General features: G+C 37.3%; 1 long non-coding RNA gene across 1 annotated transcript; it reads left to right on the top strand.

Annotated features, from left to right (window-relative positions):
- The first annotated feature begins 3,861 nt into the window (after window positions 1-3,861).
- LOC107571879 (uncharacterized) lies at window positions 3,862-8,033 on the top strand. The gene is made up of 3 exons (XR_001607249.1): window positions 3,862-3,872; window positions 5,576-5,580; window positions 7,973-8,033. It is a non-coding gene; the product is annotated as an uncharacterized lncRNA (long non-coding RNA).
- The last annotated feature ends 477 nt before the right edge of the window (window positions 8,034-8,510 follow it).

The following is an 8,510-nucleotide window of genomic DNA, read 5'->3' as shown; positions in this document are numbered from 1 at the left end:
GTGGCCTTAGTTTTGATTTCAATATAAATGAAGGGCAATTATCATGCCTTGACCAACCCAAATTATATAACACTTTCTTATAGCCTTCGGAGAACAAAGGAGAGAAAAAATGTTCACAATCGTCCATGTGATCAGCTTCACGCTACCATCGAAATACTATCATGCAACCTGTGTCATATATTTTAATGTTCTGAAGGCATAAGATGGACTTTGGTTGAAGTAGCCTATTTAGTGAAAATACTGACCTTGGCCACACATGTGCAGAAACACACATAAGTACAAGACAGAAAGTGCTACACTGTTTTTTTTTTCATAGAATCAGCAGATATCTGTGCTGTGTTAAGACATAGTTTAGTAATTGCTATGTAAAGATATAGTGTACGTAGTAATCAAATCCTTAGTCAGAAACCCCCTGTGTGTGTCGAGCTTTACTGTTCAGCCGGGACAGACGGGTGTTTGTTATTGTGTGTGAAGCCCTCCCTTTAAAAGTAAGAAAGTGACGCCCAAACCACGGGGTCGTTTAGAAATGGGGCCTGTCCAAATGCACCCAAAATCTTATAAAGCCTAAAGGAAAACTAAAAACTTCACAAAACCTGCTGAGCACATGCGACAGGTGATTTTAAACAAGCATGCAAAGTTTTAAGGGGATCGGACCACAGCTGGCGTGATAACATTCATAAACATTAAAAAACAACATATATGGTAAATTACCTAGATTTGGCAAAAATGCTTTTTAAATAATTGATTTAGGTGGGTACGCCTTGCTAAAATAATGTATTTTTCCTTATATACTTAAATGCCTTAGGTGCTCGAACCTCGGTAATTGCTGCTTGCAGCTATAAACGACATGGTAGCCCTGGACTTCTCAGATTCTCTATTCCACCTCTACAAATACCGTGACGGAAGCCTGAACAAACAGGATTTGGGCGAGACTCGCACTGACACAGACAATGGCAAAAGGAAAAAACAAAACAAGAGTGAAACTCAAGGACTTGGAAATATGTTCAAAGAGGAACAACATCAGAGTTATCGACATGTTTGGAGCTTCTCCAAACAGTGAGATGTTACTAAGACAATGGATAGGAAAGCTGCATGTCGGAGAATGAGTCCTTCACAGTCCAAAATGTTTGGTTCTGTAGGCCTATAGTTAATGTATATAATATGCTATTGTATAATATAATGTAATTACTGAGAGTTATATTACAGAAAGAATTTTCCTACCACAGTGTGCTATGGGAGAAAGCTCGAGAAGATTTTAGCGGAAATACATACAGTATCTAGTCGGCGTGCATGAGTCCGCCAACACTTTACGTGAATTGGAATGCATGCACATGATTGTGGGTGAGAGAAAGATCGTTGGAGGACTCGAAGATACACTCGAAGCACCCTTCAATGAAGGACGCGAAACAAAGGCTGAGAAAAAAACTTAGTTGTAATTAAATAACTTAGCAGTGTTTCAGTAAACCATAGAGATGTGCGTCTTGAGTTAGTAAAAACATTCATTAGGAATGTTTTAAGATTCCAAAAACATTTAGCAGATCCCTTGAAGTGACACATACATGTATGAGGACATATAAGCACATATATGAGCTTTATTGAGAAATACACATGCATGGCATCTATTACTCAGTGTTTGCTTTCCTTCTTTTAGTGGGAGGAGTTTATGCAGTTGAGGACAATTACAGAAATGATAACCTTGATGACAATGACACTGATTATACATCGTGTCACATTTAACAGCATAATCACTTTACTGGGGGTTTTATCTTATCTCCTGATCCCTGATGACTGCTTTAATGATTCGTCCTCACTGATGCAACTAAACTTGTTCCACTGTTTCAGGAGTGTTTTATTAGGCTGCAGAGATAAATCAGGAGGAAAACTGGACACTCCTTTTATAGCTCGTACAGTTACAAATGTTTATTAAGCACTGATAGATTAAATGATGATAGTTAATGATACTAAAATCACAAGATGTTATTTTGTGTGTGTTGAGCCATTGGAAAAAGTAAATAATCCTGAATGTGACCATATTGTATTGACTTGTTCTTTGGTGAAATCATGCTTTCTTTTTCAGATTTCAGAGAAAGGAAAAGAGGAAGTGGTCTGATCTAAGCCAGATTTTAAACTCAACCCTCTGGACCACTTGCAGGCAAAATAAAGTAAATTAACTACTGGAAAGGTGTCTTTATTTAGTTTTTATTTATTTTTAAACTGAGGATGCAAACATGATGTTGAAACAACATTGTATTACAATATTATTTCAATACCATTGGATAAAAGCATTGGATAAAAGCGTCTGCTAAATGACTAAAAGTAAAAGTAATGCTATTGCATCAGTGTTCACTTGGAATTGTTTCAATGGTTACTTGTTATCTGGGAGAAAACTTTAGCACAGTTTACTACACCCTCATATCAGCCTTATCTGGGTGAAAGAGCAGCACTGAGACAGAAAGTGAAAGTGTATTTAAATTGAGTTATTTTCTTCATAACTAACATGCTCATTTTTATCATTCAAACTAAGCATGTTCTTCAAGCAAGATCTACTGGAGCCTGATGCCAGAAAAAACTGCCATGTGCATTTTATAAACGAGAGCAGATAAACTAATGTTAATGTGGATGTTCTCTCAACAAGAAATAAAAAGATTAAGGGTTTTGATTGGCATGTACTCGGCACCTGGAAATTAATTCATCCAATCAGAGCTGATTTGATGAGGAGATGCCGAGAAGATGCTGTTTCTTCTCTCTAAAACATTAACAGAGAGCCTTACAGTTGCAGGCTGGGTTAATAGTTCACAGCCTCATCCAAGACTCAGCTCCAAACGAAAGTACATAATCGCTCCCACCGTTTGATTTCCATTCCTCCAATGAGTATATAAACACGATCTGAGCACCAGTCCACACTGATCTGAAGAAGCTCGTCTGAAAAAAACCCATCAACACCATCTGTCATCTCAGGTCTGTACTGACTCTGGATTCATCATAGCTGACTTTATCATGTTTAGTATAGCATATTTACAATAAATAGTAACTTAAATGTATTTACAAGTGTACTCGAGTTTAAGAAAACTTTAAAAGACTCTTTCAACTCCCGAGAGATTATCTGGTCAAGGTAGGGAATCTTGATTTTAATACGTAGTGTTCAAAGGGATAGCTCACACAAATATGAAAAATTCTGCCTTCATAATTACATTAAGTACATTGTTGGCTACATATATGTGACCCTGGAGCACAAAACCAGTCATAAGTCACATGGGTATATTTGTAGCAAATAGCCAACAATACATTGTGTGTGTGTCAAAATAATCAATTTTTCGTTTATGCCAAAAATCATCAGGATAATAAGTAAAGATTATGTTCCATGAGGATATTTTGTAAATTCCTACCATAAATATATCAAAACTTAATTTTTGATAAGTAATATGCATTGCTAAGTACTTAATCTGGACCATTTTAAAGGCAATTTTTTTGCACCCTCAGATTCCAGATTTTCAAATAGTTGTATCTTAGCCAAATATTGTCCAATCCTAACAAACCATACATCAATGATCAGCTTATTTATTCAGCTTTCAGATGAACATTTGAGATCGACCCTTATGACTTGTTTTGTGGTCCAGGGTCACATATGCATATGTTCATGAATGTTTGTGTGCATGGATGATAACACTCTTAATTGTTTACATAATATAGGCTACATTTATACATATGCACATATAAATCTAAAGTGGATGAATATAATACAAAAAACTAAGTTTAAGGAGTTTAATAAAGTAAAATGCACATGCAATTTTTACCCTTTTGACTAGAATATAAATATTTCCAGGACTGCAGGAATTCAAAAGGGTGAACAAAATAGGGACACAAATGTTGTAGTAGATCGAAGTAAAAAACAATATAACAAACAAACATGCTGTCTGGCAGGAAACCTGTGACGGCATGGATTTCTTCAAAGCAGTGGGTGCCCTGGCGTCGGGCGTGGCGGAGGGAACTGTGGGCGTGGTCAGAGCCGTGGTGGATGTCCCGGTGGGGATGGTGAAAGGAGCCGCTGACAGCATTAAAGAAGCCAGCAGTAAAATCGACAGTGCCAGCTCACCCGGTGAAGGAGTGGATGCCGTCTTCAGTCTGCTGACGTCTCCAGTGACTGGCGCGGTGGCCGGAGGAACCAAAGAGATTGTCAAAGCACCAGGAAAAGTTGTGCAGAGTGTGGCTGACGGTGTTATAAAAGTTTTAGATGACTAGGAAGAATTAAAGGTTAAAAGCATTGTTCTAAGAAAGAAACCTTGAACACTCAAAGCACCATGCGGTAACTTTGATCTGAAAATCATCTGGAATTTGACAAAAATCGAGAAGAAAAAAATATGATGTGAAAAAGACAATATTTTATACACTCACAGGTAATAATAGTTTGACAATGTCTACAAATGACTTATTGTACTATCATAAATCAGCACTGATCATTTCACATGTATGACAGTTATGCTAATTAAAGTTAAACTACATGTCACACATTTTGCTTTTGTGAAAATTGTCTCTGCTGTGTCTATTTTCAGTGTTTGAATGCTTAGTGCTTAACTTAAGTATGTGAATTCACGCTTAGCATGGAGTTTGACTGACAGGCGATCTGTCCGACAAACAAACCAAGGGTGTGTATAAGACGATCTCCCCATGAAACCAAAGTTCAGGAACTCTCAAAATTTGAACTCTCTCTACTCACTGCTGTGTGTGTGCGTGCATTTGAAACAAACAAACAAACAAACAAACAAACACCCCCCCCTGTTCAGTGTTTGGGTCCGTAGAATTCTTTTATGTTTTTGAAATGCTGCATTTATTAGATAAAAACGGTAATATTATGAAATATTATCAGAATGAAAAATAGCAGTTTTCTTTTTAAATAAATGTTAAAATGTATTCCTGTGATCATTACTCCGTCTTCAGTGTCACATGATCTTCAGAAATCATTCTAATATGTTTCTTTGCTGCTCAAGAAACATTTCTGATTATTATCAATGTTGAAAACAGCTGTGCTGCCCAATATTTTTGTGGAAACTGACACATTTTATCTTTCAGGATTATTTGATAAATAGAAAGTTCCAAAGAACAGCGTTTATTTGAAATAGAAATCTTTTGTAACCTTATTAATGTCCTTACTAAAATTTTGCTAATTTAACAAGGCATTTTCCACCTTTAAAGGGCACCTATTATGCCCCTTTTTTTACAATATGTAATATAAGTCTCTGGTGTCCCCAGAATGTGTCTGTGAAATTTCAGCTCAAAATACCCCACATATCATTTTGAAAATGCCTATTTTGACTGGAAGCAGAAACACGCTGTATTAGTGCATGTCTCTTTAAATGCAAATGAGCTGCTGCTCATTCTTTTCCAGAATAGGGAAGTGCCTTTACAGCATTTTCTTTTTTTTATTGAACGTTCAAAATTACAAAATTCAACAGCAAGTTTTTCACATATTTCTCATATTTACACATTTTATAAGTACAAATTGAGACAATTTTAATAAAATAATAAGCTCTTAACTGCTAAAAAAAAAGAGTTACTAAAGCTCTCTTTCACACACGAGTTTATGTTAAAAACACACATAAGTTACCCTATACTGTATATCACAGACCCCAGACTCGACTTGAGTGGAAACTGAAATCATCTGCAGTTGTGTGAGCACTTGTTTGCACATGAGCAATGGTGCCAGACCACTGATTCGTCAAACCTGCTTTCTTGCAGTCTGTGTTCTTCTGACTTTATTTTGTAGTAAGTAACGAATATGCCTTGGGGAAATGTATCGGAGTAAAAGTATACATTTTAATTAGGAAATGCAGTGGAGTAAAAGTGAAAGTTGACAGAAATATTAAAACTCATGTAAAGTGCAGATACTCCCAAAAAGTATTATTAAGTATTATTACTTATTATTATGAAATAATCGTGCATACACATGTTGTTTCCATATTCAGCTCGCAGGAATCACTTGTTGTACGAAGGCAGATAAAAGCGAGACGCCATGGATTTGTTGAAATTCGTGGGAGGCGTGGTACTGGGTGTGTCCGAGTGCACGGTGGGCGTGGTCAGAGCCGTGGTGGATGTTCCTCTGGGGATGGTGAAAGGAGCGGTGTACAGCGCCGTAGAGGCTGGCAGTAAAATGAGCAGCGTGGGCTCGGCTGCTGAAGCCATCGGTGCCACTGCTGTTCTGCTGGTGTCTCCGGTGACCGGCGCTGAACCCTGGTAGGACAATCTGACAGGTAGGATAAAATGTCAGGACACCTGTTTATAACATAGCAAAAGAGGAAAAAGAACAGGTTGAATGTTAACCACTTTCATTTTCATATAACTATAAACTATGATAAAAGTTCATCAGCATGCACTGATTAATCCCATGTTGTAGGAAAAAAAAAACGTGCTCGTGCGACCAACTGAGAAAGTTAGACGCAAAAGAGCGACCACTGGAGTCCTGAATTGCCCAGCTCCCCGTGTCAATGATCTAGCACCCCCTCAGCACCTGCGTTCAAAATGTTCAGGCCGTAATCATCAAACACACTCCACTCACACATCTTCCAGACAATCTGTGGTTGTTAACGTGCAGTCACACAGGTAATGGAGGTCTGATGATAAATTATTGCATGGTCAGATGTGCCAATGCATAGGCATAGGGCCTATACATACAGCGCTCTGGGGAAATACATCCACATCCCCCCACTGGTACGGTCCAACTGGGAGCGCAAAACAGAGAAGTGAAAAATCAGAATAATGAGAAATTTAAGTTAGTTTAAAAATCAGATTTGGGCACAACAATCCAAACTCGAAAAATTTTAAATTATAATGAGAGACAGTTAATTGTTTGAAAACTGCTCCAAAGTTATTATAAACGAAAGTTAAGCAAACTTTTCATTTGGATCATTTTTGATGGTGCAAACTAAACAAAGAACTGCGAAAGGGTCAGACGGATCCACTGATTAGCACTGCTCTCGCTACTTTACAACATCTAATACAGTGTTACAGTAAGATATCTTACACAAGGTTTCAAGGGTCAAGAGCACAACTAAAGCAAACACTGATCTCCATGATGGTGCCATCATTTTAACCAATAAAACATCAACATCTGATCCTCTGTAATTCTCAATAACAGCAGCTGTTCATCACTAATGCACAATCATCATTTAATTAGTCACTTAATTATCTCATTAACTTTAACTCTTTGAGGACTTGGGATTTGACTCGAGACTCGTTTGTGATCTGAAAGGAATGATGTGGTTCCTCCTCTGCTGAAATCAGCTGCTGAGTTCATGGGTGGAATAAACATATGGCAGGACTTTTACTTTCTGACCCCTGGACTTTGCACCTCTGTATACAGTGCTATCTTGGCTGCTTTGTGTCACATGACAAGCAGCCTTGGTTTACAAGAAACTACATGGACATTTATGAGAAATGATTAGGAGTGGCTCGTCATCTGTTTTTGCGTCACACCCAAGGTTATTAAAGCTGTCTCCACATCTGTGCGACGCAGATCGGGTTGAGATTACGAGACATTAACACAGCCAACATCAAGAAGTAAGTTTAGACTTTTATTCTTATCTCAGTACGTGACATATTCCCCTCATGTATGGATGGCTGATGCTATGTTGCTGAATATACAGTACTGGTAAACATTTCTGCTGTTTATAAGGATGTAGCCTCTTCTGACCTCTTCTTCAGCATGCCAGTCTCTCTAAAACAGCACACCTTCACTGAACGTTTTATGTGTTGATGTCCTGGTTTGTCATTTTACTTACATAAACTTTGGCTTTCAGATGAAAACACAATTTGTCATGCTTTCTTGGATTGTAAATAGGTAGCAGGAGAGTGAAATGTGAAATGTTTTCACATGTTACTTTACTGTTGTTAAGAAACGTCCCTTAAAGTTTATAAATGGAAACATTTGTTTGTTAGTGCATGTTAACTGTTTTTGTACTTCCTTCAAATGTTATTGTAGTTAACCCTCATGTGGTGTTCGGGTCCTTTTTGCTCTGAACATTTTATATTTTTCCCGAAAATACTAGTTAATGTTATCGCATTGGACTGTAATTTTGTGACTTTGTTCACAAAGGGTATAACTACTTGTAAAAAAAATTTGGATAATTTTCATACTATTCTGGGGGAGATTTTTCACCTTGTTACACCCGTGATGTTACAGAGCAAAAAGGACCTGGCCTCAAAAAAATGCTTATAAATCACTCATTATGCTATATTATCAACAAAGATTGGATTCAATCTTTTTGTCAACTTTTCTTTCATTTGTGTACTTTAATGTTTAATCAGGGAGTTTGTTTTGAAAGGCTTTTATTTTGTACAAAATGGCACAAAGTCACACGTGTGGTGTTCCCGGTCAAAAATGACCCGGCCTCAAAAAATTGCTTATAAATCACTCTTTATGCTATATTATCACCAAAGACTGGATTCAATCTTTTTGTCAACTTCTTTTCTTTCTTTTAGGACTGGTTTTGTATTTATATTTGCATCTGATTAATCGT

Source organism: Sinocyclocheilus grahami, unplaced genomic scaffold, assembly GCF_001515645.1.
Source record: "Sinocyclocheilus grahami isolate Dianchi unplaced genomic scaffold, SAMN03320097.WGS_v1.1 scaffold1664.1, whole genome shotgun sequence".
Classification (NCBI taxonomy): Eukaryota; Metazoa; Chordata; class Actinopteri; order Cypriniformes; family Cyprinidae; genus Sinocyclocheilus; species Sinocyclocheilus grahami.
Note: the sequence above shows the minus strand (reverse complement) of the source record. Positions and strands in the feature narration are given on the sequence as shown.